The sequence below is a fragment of the Delphinus delphis genome, chromosome 3 (assembly GCF_949987515.2).
Source record: "Delphinus delphis chromosome 3, mDelDel1.2, whole genome shotgun sequence".
NCBI classification, from domain to species: Eukaryota; Metazoa; Chordata; class Mammalia; order Artiodactyla; family Delphinidae; genus Delphinus; species Delphinus delphis.
This window is the reverse complement of record NC_082685.1, coordinates 95,726,597-95,748,742: the sequence shown is the minus strand read 5'-3', so window position 1 is coordinate 95,748,742 and position 22,146 is coordinate 95,726,597. Positions and strand designations below refer to the sequence as shown.

Sequence of the window (22,146 nt, the reverse complement as noted above, 5' to 3'; positions counted from 1 at the left end):
CATTCTATGAATGTCTAAAAAGTGTGTCAGAGGCATTTCTGCTAAACTTTCTGATACTCCATTCCTAGCCCTGTGGTGCTTTCTACCAAATATTGCACGTTTTGGACATATTTATTCTAAAAATTATTTGCTTACCTGAAATTCAAATTTAATTGGGTGGCCTGTATTTTATCTCCAATGAACATTGTGTTTATTATGCTCGTGACTGACTGGACCTGGGTTCTTCTTCTCTGACTGTGTTACATTCCTCCCCATATGTGATGATGCAAACATGTCCAAACCCTGTCTTTGAAGAACCAGCTCAAATGCTGCCTCTTTCCTGATTCCCCATCCTTCCAATCAGAAGTCATATCTTCTTCCTCTGAATCCTATAGCTTGCCTCTAGTTTTATTTGTGTGTTTGAAATATAGTTGTGTAAGCATTTCTCAAAGTGAAGCTGAGACCTAGACCCTTCTGGTGAGTGACGTTAGATGACAGACCTGTCCCCTTCTATCGATTCGGATTCATTGATATTCAACAGAAACTAAAACTGTTTGAGGTCTGTCCTCAGTGGGAGTTCATATATCTGCATCTGAGGTGGCCCTTAAGAGGCTTGTCCTGCAGGGAGAGAGAACAGCCCCGAGGGGAGGGGTCTGGAATGGTGGGCCGCCTAAGAACCTTCTTAGTGGGGTTGGTATCCTTGGTTTGTCTCTGCTAGAATTTTACATATATGAATCTTTCTTCAAATGTGTGTCTAAGATTTTTTTTTTTTTGGTATATCTGTTTTCTAATTTTGCCTAATGTGGGAATTAGGGATAAATTAGTTTCTTAAAATGTTGTCTAGAACTTTTATATTCTTTTCTTGCCTGTGGAAGCGATCACAAATAGTTTGAAAATCATCAATTCCTTGGACATTTTCTATAATTTGTATACAAAAACTAAAGGGGCCTGGAACCATATTCTGGAGATAATCTTTAACAAAATTTTAAATTCTTTTCATAATCATTGATCTATTCAGATTGTCTATATTTTCTTAATTGAATTTTGGAAGTTGGAATTTTTTTTTCTATAAGTATATCATTTTTATTCACACTTTACTTTTCATAAAATTGTATGTACATATTTTTAGCAATGGGAAAAAAACTCCTCTGTACCTGTTGATTTGTCTCCTTGCTCATTCTTAATTTTTCCTAAAGATTATTTTTATCCAAAGGATTTTCTCATGGATTTGTTTTTAATTGTCTTTTTCCATTTTTTAATTTATTAAAGTATATTTTTACCTTTAATTACTTCTTTTTGTTCTTTAGGTTTACTCTACCTTCTAATTTATTGAAATTGTATGCTTAGTTCTTTCATTTTCATTATTTCTTGATTTAATAATGAAAGGTTATATATTGATAAGTATAACCAAAAACAGTTTAAACCATCTCCCATAATTAAAAAAAATTAACTACAGTGTTATTTTCTCAAATGATGTTGAGCAAGGTAAAAACAAGAAAAAAAAGGTTTATAATCCGAATACCAAGTTTAACAAATTTTACCCTTTTGGGGCATATCCTTTTGGATTGTTCTCTTTCCTTTTCTCTCTGTACATATATTTTTTAAAATGGCATCATGCTGTATGCAATTTTACATTTCTATAATTTTTAGATAATATTTTAATGATATAAAATTAAAATCTATTTAATCATTGTTAATAGTTGCATAGTTTTCCACAGTTTGGATATACTGTAATTTATTTAAACTTCCACCACTGATGAATATTAAAGTTACTTCCTCTTTCCTATGTTAATATTTTCTTTGTTTAATAAGGGCTGAGAAAGTAATAAGGTAGGAACCAATAAAAATACTGCATTGGAAATGATTGTACATACCACTTTGTGCTGCAACCTTATTATTTCTAATTTTATTTTCTTCAGTGTCAACATAGATTAAAGTTATAATATTGCATCTTTTGGTCTCCTTACCTCCCCCTTTTCTTTTTGCTGCCTTTTATCCAAGTAAATTTCCATCTAATTTGCAATCTAAACCCCATTTCACCTTTTATAGGTCATGTATTCTTAATTTTATTGGGGACATGAAGCACATGTTTTCTAACATTTACTTATATTTCCTATATAGTAGGTAATTTTTAAATTTTGATTTTTTAAAAGTCTTGAATGTTGTCTTCAATTTATTATGCCACAGAATATTTTTATAACCCCATCTCAGTATCGTTTCTCTCTGTTTCTCATTTTTGTGTAAGCCGTGGGATACCAAGTGCCCACAAACTGGTAGGTTAAACTCCATCTTTCTTAAGCTTGATATTAGTTCTTTTGTTGGTTAACAGATTCCTCTCCTGCAGACTGCAAAGAGAAGGAAGGGAGATGGACACCTGGGCAGTCCAGTAGAGAAATGTTGATTGTGCAGTGTTTTCTCTCCATATTTGGTGAAGGTGCTGTGCAGGTGTCAGATTTCTGGGTCCAGCTTTCTTGACTGCCTGTTTCTTAGCCACCTTGCCTCTTGCTTTATATAAGCTGCAGCGTGCCCAGCTGCAATCTTACTACTTGGTATGGCCTCTTTAATAATTTGGGGGCTTCAAGAAATTCCTTTCAAATGCCAGTGATTTGCCTCGGCAAATTGAAACACAAATTGAAGGAGTGTGTTTGCTCTCTGCTGTCTTAGAATGTTCAGCCATCAGATCTTGTCCTTATAAATAAGTGACTATGTGCTGGAGAATTTCAGAGTTATTCCTTGACTGGTCTTATTTGCTTTTTATCTGATCTACTCTATATATAGCTGAAACTCCTATAAGTTTCTGCTTTGTGGATGGTTATCGCCATGGTTTCTAATTTGAAGGTGACTTTCTCTCATCTTTTATAACCCTTTGAACATTTCAGTGGAAATCTGAGAATAGGGGGTGTGAGGCATTTATGCTTTGATTCATATATCCAGTTCTTTTAACATTATCCTGTTGACTTGAATGTAACAGACATTCAAAGAAGAGCTAATGACTAAACAAAGAATGAACATCATCTTGAGCTTAAAGGGTACTAATTGTCATATGACTTTTGTATTATTCTTCATATGTTGAAAACTTTGAGGTTTCTTTATATTTCTAGATACTTCAAATGGTAGTAATGGCAATCAAGTTCTGATTAGAAAAAAAAATGGGACTACTCTTGAAATAAGTTTAACTATTTATTCCTTCACTTGTAAAATAACTTTTGACTTTGTTCCTTCAAAGTGCAGTCTCTGTGTTAGGTACAATGGATATAAGGATGACTATATGCTTCCTACCCTCCTGCAGGAAACTCACATATAGTTTACTGGCAGCAACTGCTTTTTTTCCCTTTTCCAGGTCAAACATTAGAATTGCTTTTTGAAAATGGAAGTACTCAGGATAATAGAATGTCTTTTTCTCTCTGGCAATGGGGGTCTTGTTTATTTGAGTAACTCAGCGAAGGAATTATTTTACCAGGGGCTTACAAGAGATTGGGCGAACGTTTATCCCACTAATCCTGGGGTAATGGAGAGAGAATTTCCTCCTCTCTTCTATGGTTCGTAGACTCAGTGAAGTCAGGAAAGTTAAACTTGACTGAATTTACAATTTCTTTTAAGTATTTTGTTGTTAAATATGTAGGTTTTTCGTTCGATTAGTCACTGGAATCTATGCAATCATATATTCATTTTAAGTGTTACTATATTTCTATCCACACATATAATAGAAGACATAGATAACTTCCACTTCTGGAAGATAGGCATTTTATTTTTGAACTTTCTACATGCTAGTCAGTGCATATCACTAATAGAAAATATTTTGCCAACTAGGAATAGAGACATGGATCCTTCAGAGCCAGGCATGTGGGTTTTATCAAATGTAGTAGACGTTTGTGGATTTTGTCTGCCTAGCCTCATTTAACCTTTCTTTTGCTAAAATTACCCTGGCTTTTCACTATGCCATCTCAGCTTGGTGGGGCTATCAAATGAGGTACCTCCTTACCCAATGCATGGGAACATGACTCAAGCTATACAGATGGGACTTTGTTTTTTTTCCTGAGAATTAATGTCTCATAAAACCGTTGTGAGGATTAAGTGAGTTAATGCATACAAGGTACTTAGAAGCATTAATGGCACAGGGTAAACAGTATACAAGTGTGAATTTTATTATTAAGCAGAATGACAGAAGATTAAAAAGTGATTAGAGCTGGAATATTCTGCCTGGCTGCCCTAAGACACACTCGTAGTTCCTCTACCTTGATCTCCAGAGTGAACTAGTTCTGTCATTTTCTCCAAGGCCAGATTATAAAGCATTTCCTCCAATTCTATGAGCTACCCTGTATCCTTCTGATAAATTCATTTTGTCTCAACTTTCTCTCCTTGCGATCCAAGAATCTTGATGGATAAAGAGAAACTCTTAGTGAAGCTCCAAACATTGGAATTAAGTAATATTCTAAAATTTAAAAAATTATTTATATTTACTTTGGAGTGTGTTTTCTTATTCCTTCTGAATATGGTGCTCTATTCTGGGAAATTATGTCAAGCAAAATAATAGAATAATAGTAGGATTATCTGGCATAGAAAAAGCTGAGACACGCAAAATGATGGAAATAAATGTGCTCATAGTAGTATTAACTTTTAAAGAAAACTCACCATCATGACCATTAAAATTATATATACCAGATACGGCTTAAGAGATTTACAGATATTATTTCTAATCTTTATAGCAAGTCTGCAAATAGTATTAACCTCGTTTTATAGTTGGGAAACCTGAATGTTTGAGGCTTGTCCATCAGTTAGCAGCTAACGAGAATTCTAACCCAGTTCTACTCACTACAAAGCCTGTAGTCTCTCCTACATTGACACACTTTAGTTTTCTTAAATTGTGAAAATCTGTTTCTATGTTTGGATGTTAAGTTGAAAATTTTAAATGCTGTTTATTCATTCTTTCATCAAATATTTATTGAGTGACTATGTGGGTGAGGTCTCCATGAACGTATATAAATATAGCCTCAGAGGATATGTTTTAGGAAACGGGGATGGCAAAGTGTAGAAGAAGGAACTTTGTAGTTATTTAGATTAAATGTAAAATATGTCTACTAGTCAAGGGAAAGGATGATAGCTATTTTTAATTTTTGTTTAGATAATCCACTCAAAATTTATTTCCGTTGACTCCAGAAAAATTTTATTTTTCCTCTTCCCCTAATCTCAATCTATTCTACTCATCTAACATACATTCATATAGTGGTGTATTTAGAAACCTTTCTAAGTTCTAGAGAATTTTAGGTCACTTAATTTTAGGGCATTTCTATGCAGTAATAATGTAAAGGGTGTTACTTGATGAAGAGAGCCGGAAACTTCTAGAAACTGGATAGAGTCCCAAATATACCAATCCTGCTGTTACAGTCTTAGACACACCTGTATAGGGCCAGAGATGAATAGTTACCATCTTAGCCTCCAAGGAGCTAGAATCTAATGATTGTGCAGAAACTTTCATAGCATCTATACACAAATCAGGCAACCACTTTATTCTTACCTTTTCTAGCACTCATAATGGGGGTCTTGCAGAAAAGTGCAGAATACTGTAAATTTTAACCTTTTTCTTCCCTTCAGTCTCACACTACATACTATACCTCTTTAGCAATAGAAGGGAAGAGGTTAAATAAGCTGCCCTCATTGACAGTGGAGTTTACTTAGTTTGTGCAGAAGATATTTTCTGTGTGCTCAGAGATATCAATGTTTGCTTTCCATGTAATGGAAAAAAACCCATAAAGGTAATGAATAGATACTCCTGCAGCTGAAATGCCAAAGAAGCATAACCAGGCTTTGGTTCTACTCATGCTGGAAGGTTTTGTATATTCAAATTCATTACTAATGATTCATTTTATTTTAAAGACTTGGTCTACATGAGATTGTATATGAAAAATCTATGCAGTTGGACTGTAATATTTCTGTGAAAATTTAAATTGGTAAAAGAAGATAAAAGAAATTCATAAAAGAATGAAGCTAGATAGAGAGTACAAATGCCTGAATAAATGACTCAGGGCAAAACAGACTAAGCAGTACCTAAGTGTGAGCTTTTATTATTATTAAACAGAGTGGCAGAAGGTTAGAAAGTGGTTACAGTTGGAACATTCTGACCACCCATGTCAGCTTCCTGAAGAAACTTAAAAACAAACAAACAAAAAACAACACTGTATTTTTCTTGTAACTGCTTTTGATACAGTAGAATATATGGTCTCCTTTTAATTTCTTTTCAGCCACTTTTTATTGGTGGTGAAGGGTAGAGATCAAGTATCTTATAATAAAAAATCAAGTTATGGCTAGTTTTATGTCTCTCATTCTGTCCTATTCTCTTGCAGCTCCTTAGGGTGCTAGCTTGGAGTCTCACTGGGCTCCCATGGGAGAATGTGGGCTCTGTGTGCTCACAGTGAGAGCCAGGCTGTACAGGAGTGTATCCCAGAAGCAGCACCAGCTGCCCGTTGGATTAGAGATCCCTCAGGTGGAAGTGGTAGAACTGAGAAGCCCAGGCACTCAGAGCACCTCCCCAAACCACAGCCTCCCAGGTCAGCGATTCCAAACTTGGCTGAGGTTTAAAAGATGCAGACTCCAGAGATCCAGCCAAACATTCCACACTGGCATATCCAAGAGCGGATCCTGGAAATCTGCCTTCTTAACAAGTAACCTGAAGATCGGCTAGGATTCCCCACTACCATTCTAAGTGCCTTGTGAGGAAGGAGCAACCCTCCCTGTTTGCTCCACCTGCACGATTGTTGCCATGTATGACACAAGAATGGCCACCAATGTGCTGTGGAAGAGTGAGGCCTGTCTTCAGGGCAAGCTTCTCAGTGCATCCACCTCTTTTAAGACTCCATCCACCTCTCTCAAATTGACAGTTTTGCTGCACCGTAATCTGAATTTGACATTTTCATCCACTTTCCTATTTTCTGGCTTGGCTTTGCCCTGGCCATTTATTAGGTGGCTGGTAACCATGTACCTTAAAGATAAATATTGGTGTTTAATAATTTCAGTAATTAGTGGAGGTTCCAGAAAATGGAAGTGCAACTTTACCTATTGAAGTGCCAAAACTTAAAAAAAAAAAGCGTTAAAACTCCTCTGCTTTCATAAAAGTATTGAACCTTTGTATATTTCTTGATGATTCAGAATTGTCATGAAAATATGATTTATTTTACTGTGCTGTGCAATATACTAAGGAAGTCATTGAGGTAGATAGACCACTGTCTCCTGCATTTTTGTCTTAGGTTGTTGTTACTGGTTTTGGTTTGCCTGTGTGCTGCCATTAGCTCTGCCTTTTCCTTGAAGGCCAGCTGTATCTGTACCGCTGTCAGTGTTTTGCCCGGGCAGTACACAGCCCTTCATTTTTCTGTTTCTAATATTTGCAGGCTGTAGTACCACATAGCCAAACTGCTGAGAGCTGGGTCTTAATTAGAATGAGCTGGATTCTGGGCAGATGTCTGGCAATCTTTCCTGGGAATAACTATCCAGCTCTGGGAGAGGAATGTCGTGACATGTATTTAGCTGCTCAAGAGGTTTTGTTTACTTGTTTGCTTTGTTTACTGTGCATGGTTGTGTCTCAGAGGACTCTGAATTGTTGGAGTGGTTAGTTCTGAATAGCTGAGGAACTATTGTCTATAGACACTATTATTGTCTATAGTGTAAAACTTGGAACGAGTTCCTGTTTCACATGCTCAGACTAGAAAGAAGCAATGTCCAGTTGGAATGCGGAGCAAACACAGTCAGAGCATTGATTTTTCTTTCCCTCTCAGGATAGCAGCCATGCTGGTCCTGGACTGCAGCAGGAAGGAGACCTGACTTCTCTCCTTCCTATTATTTTGCCCCCAGAAAAATTGCTTGGCAACTCTCACAACCACACAAACGCTTGTGTGCTTGGTATCTTAGGAAAATGCAACTCTTTTTAACCTGCTGATAATCACAGCAAAGAAAAGCATCTGTGGGGTTATCTTATGGGAGCAAAGGACTAATGTGCACTCTCCAAAGGAAACTGCCACTGCCCTCGCTGCTCTCCTGAGCAAGGTGACTGGTGCCACAAAGCGGCCATGTGAGAGACACACTGCTTTGGTACAAGAGGAAGGATGTTCCTGACTTACGGGCTCAGTCACAGTAGCTCTCTTGGTGGTGACAGGTGGGGCCACTGCTTATAGGAGACATATTTACCAAAGCGAGTAATTGATGCATATACCTTTGAGGTCAGTGAGAAGGGCTTCCTTCTGGCTTTCTGCTCTTTGCCATTAACACCGTAAATCCACCTGCCCAAAATGATAGCCATCACCAAGCATTCTTGACTTCTTTATTTTTTTTATCTCTGTGAATCTTACTTCCTCTCTTTCTCTCTCTTTCTTCCTGTGTCTCTCTCCTTTGCTCCTTCTTCCTTTTGGTCCTAATCCCAAAGTATATATTTTTTTAACTACATGATCACTCAGTGCACATTGGCTGAGTGTAAAGAGTAGGAAAATTGTTTTAATGACCATCGAGCTTTCAGTGTCCGTAGTCAGGATGATACAGGCTGCACCAAATGGGATGGTATCCATGGTGAGGGGGGCAGAATGCGCCAGGCTTTTGTGTCAAAGGGAGATGAAACACATGTCATATGTCTGGACATATTGTTTCAAAGTTCTGATCCTGAGTTTATCTTTACTGATCAGCTTGCAAGGCAGAATCAGAATATATCAGAACAAGTGGCAAAATGGGATAGAGCTTCAAAAAGACTTAAAAATAAAACCAGAGAAAAATGGGTTAGAATAAAATTAATTAATAATTAAATTAATGTTTTTGTTTAGTTGTAATGTCAGTGACTATTTTTTTTAAAAATAATTAAGCAGTTCATTTCAGCTTTTAAGGGACAAATTTTAAATCCTAACCATGACTCACAATGAAATAATGTGCCAACTTGTACACGTTCGTATTCTTGTATTCACAATGTTGTAAGAGAAAAGTTTAGAACCTTTGCAAAGGAGGTGTTTTGTTTTTCAAATATTGAGTTAATTTCACATATTGACTTTTAAATTTTGTTGTCAGATTTGTTGTGAAAAATTATTGCATTTTTACACGTTTGAGGTTTTCTAACCTGTGAGCTTCCATTCAGTTATTGGTGGGAGAAGATTCAGATTCCTGTTGGGGCTTTTTTGCTTTATAGAGGTAATTGCAGCTGTTTGTGGAGAAAGGCTGACCTCATAACCCCTCACCAATTTATCCAGGGACTAAATATTGTCCTTTGTCGCCTAGCTTCCATATGCCTTTTTAATGTGTATTATTTAAGATTTGTTTTTCACAAGGTGATACTTAGAGACAAGGATAAGATGACATTGAACGTAAAAGAAGAAAGTATTGGTAAAGAAATATTCAAAATACACAGAACATTTGCCTTCATAATTTATAGTTTGATTTTATGATACCTGTGATTCACTTTCAATTCTATTATGATCCTTAGATGTATATGCCTTTTTGAAGCCGGATATAGAGTAAACATGGAGAGTATAGACTGAAGGGATTCTGGAGTCTGATTGCTGAGTTCCATTCCGGCATCACCCTTAGTTATGTGATCTTGAAACATTATTTAAACTCTCTGTGCCTTATTTTTCTCCTTTAAAAATGGAAATAATAAAACTGTTTTCCTCATCGGATTGTTGTGAAATTATAGATCATGAATTTAAAGCACATAGCTCAGTTCCTTACATGTAGTTAAGATGCAACACACGTCTGTAACTACTGCTTAGGTTGTTCTGGCGAAAAATTAATTTCTTTTCAAATTCTGACAAAATAAAGACACTTCCCAAATTAACTGAAAAGGTAGTTGTCCTTGAAAGAGGCCTACAAGTGGCATAAAATTGAGGTGGATTGAACACAATAAACAAAGGAAAGCAATAAAATCTACTTCACAGGCACTCAATAAATATTTGTTGTATAAGAGAGGATTGGTAACTAGGTATTAGGAACGCATAGATTCATAGACTCTTTGGGTTGGGTGTGGACGTGTAAGTAAATATCATCCTTTCCAACTGCCTCATTCAGTGTTTTCTTCTCCTCTACTGTTTCTCACAGAATAGACATTCATCCCAATACTTGAACCCTTCCACTTATGGCAACCCATCCATGAGGAGCCAGATCTTATTACTAGAAAGATCCCTTAGGTTGGGCTGAAGTCTACTTCTCTTGCTCTCACTCATCCTTCCTGATTTGGCTTCTGAGGCTCTTCATATGTCAGTGACTCACAAGTCTGATTATACATATTTTCTATGTTCTCCATTTCCTTCATTTCCCAGATGAAAATCCCCAGTTCCTTCAACCTTTCTCAAATGACATGATTTCAGGTCCTCTTATGTTATGATTGATAAACTTTGAAACTGGACTTGCTTCAGTTAGAAATTGTATTTTGCTACAAATCAACAGGGACCACCAAACTAGAGGCTTAAAACTGGAAGGGGTTTATTTTTCTCTCACACAGAAAAGATCCTGCAGTAGACAGCTCAGAGGCAGCATAGTGACTCAGCAAATTCATCAGGGACCCAGGACCTTCTAGGTTTCTTCTCTGCCTGAAGGTGTAATTCTCATCCTCACGCTCTGGAGGTGACCAGTGTAGCTCCAGCCACCAGTGTTCCCATTCCAGGCAGGAAAAATGGGAAGAGCCAAAATCAGCAGGATGCAAACCTCCTGAGTCTACCTCCCCTTTCAAGGAGCTCTTTTGGACACATTAACAGCAACTTCTATTTCTTATTGGCCAGATTGTGTCACATGCTCAACTCTAATGTAAGAGAGGCAAGGAAATGTAGTTTTAAAGCAAGGTTTTATTACCACCCTGAATAAAAGCAGGGTTCTTTCAGTTAAAAAAAAAAAAAAAAGAGTAGACTAGATATAAGTAATGGGTAATCTGTATCAGGATGTCCTCTTAAAATATCCTCTTCTGAAATATGGCTCCCCTACTTCAACAACAGTCTAGATGTGGGATGACCCTGAAGAGTAGGATGAGACTGTGTCTGTCTCTGGAAACCCCACTTCTAGAATATGGTACTGATTAATGAAAGATCAGAGAAAACGTCCAGAGCAGTCCTTACTTGGTCAGATCTTTGTTTATCCAACTCATTTGAGCTTAGAGCCAATAATCTGAATGTTTTCTAAGGCTTCCTACCTGTTGAAAGTTGAATGCCTGCTCTTTTCTGGACTGTTTTCTGCTCTGCACTATAACCAATGTACAAATATAGTAGGCCCATAAACCAGCTTCCAGTTGTGCTAATTTTTTCATACGGGCAAGACTTACTAAAAAGCCTATGAATAAATGGCATAATTATAAAGTCATTTTAGAAAGATGTAAGTCACTTAATAAAGTTCTTTATGGCATGTGTATTAATGCCAATAATATTTTAAGAAATTACTCCAGAGTACAGTCTTGTTGGGATGGATGGCACCTAGAAAATTCACCTAACCACGCTGTTGTTAACTTCTTTCTGTCCGAGAATCCCAGATTCACTGGAAGGGGGTAGGGAGGGAGAAGCATAGTAGTAACCTCTGGGAAAAACTCTAAGTAAAACCAAAGAAAATGCATACTTACTATATAAGGAGTCCTGGAAGTTTGTACCTGGTCTCTGAAAGTGAAAGGAGATGAGGTAAGAAGATGGATTGGTATATCACAGACACCAGCCAGTATACACATTCTCTAGTAGCTCAGACCAGACCTAGCTAGCTCAACTATGGTTCATAGGCAGATGGTTGTGGTGGTAATAGTTAAGGACCTTCTTCTTGCCTAAGTCTAATGAATACAAATAATGTGATGAGTAACTGACTTTATTACAAAAAAACCTGGAAAAATTGCCTCAGTTTATTCTCTGGACTCGTTAGACAGGGAGTGGTTTCAGCACCAAGAATGCTGGCATTTAACTTCACTTATGAGGCCAACTTTAAGAGTATACCCTTTTTCATGTTGTTTTCTACTTCTTCATTTTTGTGTTGGAAATAGATAGGAGTGGAATGTAAGACTACAATCCAAGAATAGGTGGATGAATGCAAATTGTGTCTGGTTTCCCCGTACTCTTACTTGATTCTGGTAGAATTTTATCTGACAGTCACTGAAGGCTTCTCTTCAGCAGTTTTTTCATTAGCCCCTAGGAAAAAGTGGCAAAAATATGGTTAAATATATGGTTACTGATTTCATAAAGGCAATGGTAGCTTTTGGGGTAGAGGGAAACAAGCCCAAGAATGCAGTTTGCTTTTACCTAATAATCATTAGCCTGTGTTCTCTGTGAGTTCCAATTACTATCATATATTTTTACATTCATAAAATATATGAGAAACTATTTCTGCCCTCATAAAGCTTATGATTAAGTGGCTACTGATAGCTTACCTTTGTATTGTATTTTGGAGTTTTTCAAGTGCACAAGCATTGTAACAAAATCCTTTAAGAAAATCTCAAGGGAAGTCGGGTAGGTAGTAAGAAATAGTCCCATTTTAAAACTGAAGAAATTGAGACTCACAGAAGTTAAGTAATCCATCTGGATTGCACAGAAGGTTAATAGCAGAGAGTGTTAATTGTTAATTCTTCTAAGTTTCACATTTTAATGTAAAGAGTTATTTATATGTGAAATTTTACTATAAGAACCTTAGGTGAAGTTGGATGTCTGTTTTTAATCTCTTTCGGTAATAATAATGTTCTGACCTAGATTCCTGAAATATAGGTATTTCATCCAGGTTGATTCATATATTGCAGATCTGAACTATTGATAAGATGTCATGAAAAGAAATAGCAGTTGAATTTGTTGGTTGTTGAATCTATTTTGTAGTCAAAATTCTAGTGCTCTCAGAATGACTGGAGTCTACTTACCAGTTAAGGTTTGACTCATCATATGACAGCTGTGGTAGACTTGAAAAAGACATACAGGCAATTAGGAAGTGTGTATTTCAAAGCAGTGAATCACATTTGAAGGATTACTTAAGAAAATGGGATCATGTCTCCTGTATCCTAAAGAAGTCAAATAACATGTTTTTTTCTTTTTAAATAACAAAAAAAAGAGACTTTTTCCCCCTTTAACCTTCTTTCCACACAACTTTCATTTCTTATTTCAAATTAGATTTTGTGGTGGTTACTACCTCTCTTAACATAGCCTACTATGAGAGGGTTTAATCTTTCCAGGATGAAAACCACAGAAAATACGGACATGGTCAGCAAATGTCATTATTGCTTTTTACAGGCAGCAGAGAGTATCTGAACCAGTGAGTCTCAAGCCTGGCACATACCAGGGCCACCTGGGGAGCTCGTAAAATTTGCTGCTGCCTGGACCCTAGTTTACCCAGAGCCACAGAATCTCTAGCGGTGCGGCCCAGGCATTAGCATTATTTTAAAATATTCGTAGCTAATTCTAATTGTGCAGCCAGGGTTGAGAATAGCTAGAAACTCCCACTTCTGTTGAAAAGGAAAGAAATTAAATCAAGGTAACTGATACAAAAGAGTGAACAGCTTGTAGTGTCATCTGAATTTCTGAAATCAGTATCTAATGGATATTCTGTTCAGTGTGACAAAGTGTAATGAAAACATTCAGGTAAGGGGAGAAAATATTTCAAGCAGGAGGATCTTCTGTACTTCTTAAATGTCCCCACTTAGATGGCTATCCCATCTTAGCTTAGACAACTGCTTTGCTTGTGTGGCCCTGGCTTTGAATTAGATTCCTAAAATCAAATGTGTTAAAACACTTATCTGATGCCCAGATTTGAGTCGATTTTTCTGAAAACTTAAATTTATAGGAATGTAAATATGTTTGATTGCCCAGAGCCTTGTTGTATATATCTATCTTTGTCCCTTTATCCTTACAGCTCTACCTGTACAGGGAATGTAAAATGGACACCCTGAAACAATCAGTGGCATATTAGAGCATTTGAAGCCTCATTTGCTTTTTCTTAAAGGTATTTTGGCTAATATAGAAGGGTGTGGGTATCAAATTATCAAAATATTTCTCAGGTTTTCTAGTCACCTAAAGTGTATTCACCTATTTATTACACTTTTCTGTGCATTAACCTTAACATTTATACATTCAGATTAGAATGCCTAGACTCTTCTTTTATGGGCAGGTGGTAATGCCTATTATATTTGTCAAATTCTTCAGTATAAGGGTGTGGGCAGTGGGGTAAGAGAGAGGAGAATTTACATCCTTTTACTGGTAAAGCTGTGTGAACTTCGGCAAATCAGTAACCTCTCCAAGCCTCAGTTTCCTTGTCTGTAAAATGGGAATGATAAAAGTTCCTGTCTCTTAAACTTGTCATGGAGTTTAAAAAAGCTAATGCATGTAAAGCACACGGCACTGTGCCTAGTACATAAGAGTTAAAAATTATGATCATTATTGCTTTTATTGTTATTCAATTCTTTGAAAAAAAAGGTTGAGGGAAAATGAATAATCACTTTGGATTAAGGATTTTTCAGTGGAAAAATTTGCATTTATCCCTTCTGCAAGTATTTGAAATGTAATCATTTGAATGTCTGAAACCTAAAATCAAGAGCTATGACAGCGTATTTCATTTCAAAGGAATGCTGTAAAATCTCATCTATTTTGGTATATGATTTATCAAAGTCACTTTGCCTGCCTCTAACATTTTATGGGAGTGGCTAGGAAATATGCACCCATTAGAAAGGAGAGAAGTGCAGTTTGCTTCTGGCAAGTCACAGGAATTCCTTGGGATTGGGGTGGAGTGGGGTGAGGTGGGATGTGATCCAATCAGGAAAGTGCTGCTAGAAACTCTAATTCTTTTATGTATTTTTTTAAACATAGCTTCCAATTCTTATTTGAATATTAATAGATTGACTTATCTCAGAACTAATTTAGGGTGAGAGACAAAACCTTGGGAACAGAATGTAAAGATAGTCGTGATCTTCCAGTCACTTTACAGAAATGTCTATTTGCTGACCCCCTCCTGGTCACCTTCTCCAGAGCACAAAACTACTACGTATTTTTCTCCTCTTTCAGTATGTCTTAAGTGATATTATTTAGGTGACTTTATATTACCTCTCATTTCAGAAACAAAATACAAACAGACACAATAAAGGGCTTAATCTAAAGATTAAAGCAATTCGCAAAGAGCGGGAATGGAAACTAAATTCCCCACATTTTTTCCCTTGGCTTTGAATTTTCTTTCCCTTGGGGTAGCTTTTATTTCTCTCTTTTCACTGATACTAACAGCTTATTACAACTCGTGTCTGTCTGTACTGTGTTCCCCTCTTATTAATCTCTCCTTCCATGTCTACACTTTGAATAGCAGTTTCCAAATTTGAGAATCATTACTTCCTTAGCTCTTGAGGGTGAAAGCCAGCATGTATCCATGTATACATTTGCGGTTGGAATCTTACCCAGTTATTCTGTTAGTTACAAAAGTAAGCATTGATTGATGTGTGATAGGAGAAGAGTGTCTAATTTCAGGAATATTTTATTTTGGGAGCAGGTGAGGTTTTTGTTCAATGAATTCTCCATGAAAGCACTAATATTTATCTCTACAGACTATGATTTTTCTATTCCTGTGACCATTGGAGTCCGTTCTCACACTTTCTCTTCTATATTAGGCACGTTTGAGACTTCCTTGGTAGTCCAGGGGTTAAGACTCCATGCTTCCACCATAGGGGGTGCAGGTTCAAACCTTGCCCGGAGAAGTTCCACATGCTGCCCCGTGCGGTGTGGCCAAAAAAAAAAAAAAGAAGTGTATATTAGGCATGTTTGCTCATTGCTAAACCTTTTCAGTTATTCATGATCCTAATTAGAATTTCTAGATGAATTAAAATGCATTTCCTTTTAGATGATGTTTCAGACATAGTAATTATTCTACCAGGAGCTTAATGAGTCATGCTCTGGGGCAAAGTGGGGATTGGCAGGAGGAAGGAGGGAGGTGAAGAAAAGTAAAAAAACGCAGGCATGTATCAGGAAAAACTCCAGCCAGGGTTGATGGGCTGAGCTTTATTGATGCTGCTTTATGATATGTGTCAAAATAAATGCAGGAAACAGCTTTTGCTTCAAAATTTAGAATGTTGTGGTAACTGATATTTAAGTGAAGGAATGTTACAGTTGAAAGAGCTGACCTAAAACTCTTTCCAAAACTATCAATTTTATTTATTAAACTTACTGAAGAAAAGTGACAAGAAAAGGCATAGATCATTTATTTATTTGACAAGGTACTCAGAGTTCTTTTTCTTAGTAGAGCAGCAATTAAGATGGGTTTTATTATGCTCAGCATGTGTGTTTGCCCAGTTTGAAATTGTTTACATATTTACTGGCAAGGCACTAATGAAAATAAATCAGCCCAAAGGACTTTTATCTCCCTGTCTGTGGAACACTGTGAAAGGTGCATTTTTAATGGATGATGACCACAGTTGTTTTTAAAGGATTCCTGAATGAAGTCATGAAGTCTTAAGAATTTTGGAACCCAAAGTTTTGACTCATGTTACAATTTGAGTAACTGCTTTATACAAAAGGGCCTGGTCTAATTTTTAGCCTGTGCTTCATTCTTGCAAGTTGGAGGCTCATTTGCTGAGGATAATATTTATAAGTCCCATAATTAAGGAAATTCTTTAGTTAGACGTACTTGTGAGAAAAGAGATACATCTAGGTCACTTTAGGGCACCATTTCTCAAATCAGCTGTCCTGTGCTACACGTTGGCAGTTATGTGTGCTTCGAAATAGACTGCTAAATAGGATTAAACTCTTTTTTTTTGGAGCAAGGTTTCTAAGAGATTTTAAAATGCAGTGGACATTGCAACTAATCAGGAAAGGACATGGCATTCAGCATTTCCCAGACTATTATCAAGCAGTATCTATTCTCATCTCTTAGAACTCTAAAGTTTCTCAGAACATAGGGGAAAGCTGCCAGGAGTGATTGGGTTCTTCAAAAGTACACAGCTGGCAGTCAACCCCTCTGGGCCCCCATACATTGGGCCTAAAGTACACTGGCGTGCCTGATTCAAGAGCAGGGCTTGTGACCCTCTTCTCTGTGCTACTTGTATTTGTACTTCCTCAGAGGGAGGAATGAAGTCTATTGGCCACTATCCAATATGGGGCACTCCTGTTGATCTGTCTTTAACCATGGTGCCCCAGAGTACTCTGGCCTCAGCAGGAATTCCTGGACCAGTTAGCTGTGGCCAAGCTAGTAATATGAAATGGCCCAAACCACAGAATTTTGGTGCTGTTTTTCCTTAGATGGAGGCTATGTCAGGTCGTTAAAATTTAAGGGCTGTTCTGTTTAGGTGGCATTCATCTTCAGGTAAGATAGTTATTCATTCATTCAGCAGTATTAGATACCTATTATGTATTGAGCACCACGTTGGGCTATGGGGATACAAATGTGAGTAAGATACCTCCTGGTCCTCAAGCAACTTACGGGTCATTTAAACAGTTCACATAATGGTTGTTCTTGCTTGCTTCATAAGATATTATTTGGATATAAAATCAGTCACTTCATTTTTTTTAATATATATATATATATTTTGGCTGCATTGGGCCTTTGTTGTGGTGCGCGGGCTTCTCATTGCGGTGGCTTCTCTTGTTGTGGAGCATGGGCTCTAGGCGTGCAGGCTTCAGCAGTTGCAGCATGTGGGCTCAGTAGTTGCAGCACGCGGGCCTAGAGCATGCGGGCTTCAGTAGTTGCAGCGCGTGGGCTCAGTAGTTGTGGCTCGCGGGCTCGTGGGCTCTAGAGCGCAGGCTCAGTAGTTGTGGTGCACAGGCTCAGTTGCTCCGTGGCATGTGGGATCTTCCTGGACCAGGGATCGAAACTATGTCCCCTGCATTGGCAGGAAGATTCTTAACCACTGCGCCACCAGAGAAGTCCCAGTCGCTTCATTTTTGAAAGTCAGTATGGGTGATTAAAATATGTATACATAACATCCTGGTTATTTTCCTGTTACTATTTGATCTTATGAGTCTAAATGTTCTGTAGTATTTCCCCACAGAAACCAGTACCAGGTAGTGCTAGCACAGGCGTGGGGTACCAGGAATGCACTACTTGTTGGGTGTTTAATTGCTAACAAGGCAGATTATGACTTCTTTCTCATGCTTCTTTCCTGGCCCAGTTAGCTATGGCCAAGCTAGTAACATGAAATGGCCTAAACCACAGGCAAAGTACAAATCTGCATGATGCCATCTTTTTTTCCCTTGTGCATTCTCAGGACAGGCAGCTCACATGGCACCTGACCGATCGTAGGGCAGGAAAAGAACACGGCAGCAGCATCCGCAGCACTGCCAGAAGGAACACTTCTGTGGCAGTTGTATGGATCTTTGCTGCCTGTGGGCTACTCATCCCTGTGCTTCAGTGCAGGCCTTGATGAAGAAGAGAAGTCCAGGGCAAGAGAAAAATTAATTTGTTCTCTTATCTGAGTTTAGAAGGATTCTGGACTCATGGCTTCCTAGGCTTCAAGTTCAACACTGCAGTGTAGAGGGAGCCCTACACTGCTGGGTTCTGATTAAATATGTTGTAAATTATATGCAGTAACGTCAACAGGTTAAATATCTATTTGGGTTAAAAAAAAAAGGAAAGATTTCCACCCAGGAAGTTTAGATATATCTATTTGAGTATACTTCACAGTTAAAGAAAGTTGGGATATCTTGGGATAGAAAGGATACAAGGCAAAATTACTGAATTTACTTTTGACATTGACACCAGTTGCTAAAAAGATTGTTTTGGATTACTTTTCATTCATAGACAGAGACAGTGAATGGGGAAAGATACTGTTCCTGGGCCTTCTCCTCAGAACCCCATCACTCATCCTTCTTTTGATTAATATTGTGCAAAGCAACAATCTCATGCATTGTTCTTTATGGGTTCATTAGGTAAATGCTGACCCCAGAACTAAGTGTTAGCACTGCTTTTCCTTTGGTCAGGTCTTTGTGCATGTGTTCTTCACAGTTTTTTTTCGCTGTTGTGGCCTCTCCCGTTGCGGAGCACAGGCTCCGGATGCGCAGGCTCAGCGGCCATGGCTCACGGGCCCAGCCGCTCCGCGGCCATGTGGGATCTTCCCGGACCAGGGCACGAACCTGTGTCCCCTGCATCGGCAGGCGGACTCTCAACCACTGTGCCACCAGGGAAGCCTCCATCTTCACAGTTTTCTGAGAGCTTACTCACCGTGTGGCAGGCACTATGCAAGGCACCTGGGAAAATAAAACAGTGCACAAGACACACTCCCTGCCATCACTGACAGGGACAAAAGTAAACATAATACAAAACATGGAATGTGTGTGGTACACTCCATACAAGGTGGTGTAAAGGAAGTTGTAACAGCTCTGTAGAATATGATCATGACTAGGCAGATTCTGGCCGCTGTTGGATTGGTGTGGACCAGTTTGTGAATAAGCTGCATAAGGACCCCAGGCAACCAAATGGCAACCTCATTTTGGGTAAACATGGACCTCATGTTATTGTATTCTTTCAGAACTGCACTTTGCAACTTCTGAGCACTCTTGAAACAACAGGCTGTGACACCATAGCTTTTGTTCCTTTTGGACAAGTTCACCTTCTGGGAACATAAATGGGTACTTGGTATATTGTAGGTTATCACCAGCCTCCAGCATGGTCTACAGTCTTGTCTGGTGCTCAGTGTTTCAGGAGCAGGTCTAAGATATGCCTTTCTTTAAGACAAATTGTTCTCTGATTTATGATAATAAATATTTTAATTTTTTTTTTTTAATTTTTTTTTTTTTTTTTTTGCGGTTCGCGGGCCTCTCACTGGTGTGGCCTCTCCCGTTGCGGAGCACAGGCTCCGGACGCGCAGGCTCAGCGGCCATGGCTCATGGGCCCAGCCGCTCCGTGGCATGTGGGATCTTCCCAGACTGGGGCACGAACCTGCATCCCCTGCATTGACAGGCGGACTCTCAACCACTGCGCCACCAGGGAAGCCCAATATTTTAATATTTTAATGAAGGAGCTTTCTAACTTTTATTACATATTACCTCTTTTAAAAGATCATATTCACTTACCATAAATCATTGATTTTAAAGCACATATTTTTTCGTATTTTAACATTTTTGAAATCAGGATGTGTTTTACGATCAGTGGCCTGCCATCATTTAGTTACCAGGATTCCTCCTTATCCCTTAAAAAAATCTTAAAGACACGTGATTCAACTGGGGGAGCATTGGAGGCCCTCCACCCCTGCCCATGTTTTTGGTACCTGATACACTAAAGGAATTCAGGGATTCATGCCCCTTTGGTCCTACAGTTGTGAGAAAACCAGGGCACCTTATCTTACATCCGGACATATTATTGTGTCCCCTCCTTTGTGAGAGAGGGAACAATGGTATAGATAGATACGGGATAAAATTGGTTCATGAATTTATACTGTTTCATAATGACTTCATCTAACACTCAGGGAATGCTACAAAGTATATATTCTTCCACTGTGCACTATACCCATGGACATATTTGAAGAATATAACAGGTGTGAAAGATACTCCTATATGATAAGCTAAATGACTATGAGAGGTGTAATAATACAGTATATGAATAATACCAAATGACAGGGTCAGTTACTCAGTATAAGTCCTGAGCTGGAAGAGGTTACTTTGGGTTGGGAAAAGTTAATGGAAGGTATGAGAGGTAAACTGGCTTTTGAAAACAATAAAAGATTTGGATAAGAAGAAATGGAGATGAGGGAAAATATGTTCTCTTCCCTAAAATTTTTTAAACATCTATCTCCATTAGAGGAATTCAAAGTGAATGTGTAGTTTTAGGCTCTTTTTTTTTTTTAACATCTTTATTGGAATATAATTGCTTTACAATAGTGTGTTAGTTTCTGCTTTATAACAAAGTGAATCAGCTATCATATATGTATATCCCCATATCTCCTTCCTCTTGCGTCTCCCTCCCACCCTCCCTATCCCTGAACATGCACTTGAAAATACAGCATACATTTATGACATTGGCTGTTTTACTAAGAACCAATTAGAATATATCTACTTTTCTGGGAATTCTGAATATTTTTCACTAACTTGGGGTGGCAGAGGAAGACAACAAAGCACTGACTCATCTTTGAGATAGTGCAGAAAGGATTAGCTGGGAAGACTTAACTCCAGAGACGTTTCAAGGGGACTGGCTATCTTAGACCTGAGTGTGAAGTGAGTATAACCCATGACTCACAGAGAACTCTTGACATGGGTAAAATGACTAAGCCATTTTCATTTGAAACAAGCTGGACTAGGCCACACTTGGATTATTTAGCAGGAAATTATGAGGTCTTCTAAATAAACAAGCCACAGTTTGCCAGATAGTCTCAGCTTCCCTTGTGGTTATGCCACTTACCTTTCCAGTCATCACAGTGAGCCCCTTCTTCCTGAGCTTGGACTATGAAATGCTGTGCTACCTGCAGGACTTAGCTGAGGGCTCATTTTTATTCTTAAATGGGCCAGATTTCCCCTTTCCCTTTTCTTTTTTTTAAAAAATAGTTTACTGTTTTTTATTTATTAATTTATATTTATTTATTTATTTATTTATTTATGGCTGCTTTGGGTCTTCGTTGCTGTGTGCGGGCTTTTCTCTAGTTGCGGCGAGCAGGGGCTACTCTTCGTTGTGGTGTGCAGGCTTCTTGCTGTGGTGGCTTCTCTTGTTGCAGAGCACAGGCTCTAGGCGCCCGGGCTTCAGTAGCTGCAGCACGCAGGCTCAGTAGTTGTGACTTGTGGGCTCTAGAGCGCAGGCTCAGTAGTTGTGGCGCACGGGCTTAGTTGCTCCGCGGCATGTGGGATCTTCCCGGACCAGGGTTTGAACCCTTGTCCTCTGCATTGGCAGGCAGATTCTTAACCACTGCGCCACTAGGGAAGTCCCCCCTTTCCCTTTTCACTTATTTCCTTCCTTGCTTCTTCTAACACTTTAAAGCTCAGTTTGAGTGCTCCAGGACAGTTTATCAATAAAGTTTGAGGTTATGTCTTTATATTTGCAGTATAAATCTAAACTTTAAAAACAAGTGATGAAGACCCACTCTGCTATCATGAACACCAGATCATGTTGCTTATTTAACATTTTTCTTTCTATTTTCTGCTTATCTTTGGTTCTAATAATTAAAAGCCCTATGCAACACATTTAAAAATTCTTCCATTTTAACAATTTTTCTCCCAGACTTGGGGCATCAGATTCCCCTTCTATACATCTGTTCCATTCTTTCTATCTGCTGGAGGAGTGGTTATCCACCATGTTGCACCCTAGATACTT

At 38.3% G+C, this 22,146-nt stretch overlaps 1 long non-coding RNA gene across 1 annotated transcript in view; it reads left to right on the top strand.

Moving 5' to 3' along the window:
* The window catches only part of LOC132423408 (uncharacterized), a 345,018-nt gene that overhangs the window by 259,795 nt on the left and 63,077 nt on the right, over positions 1 to 22,146 (top strand). The window lies entirely within an intron of this gene.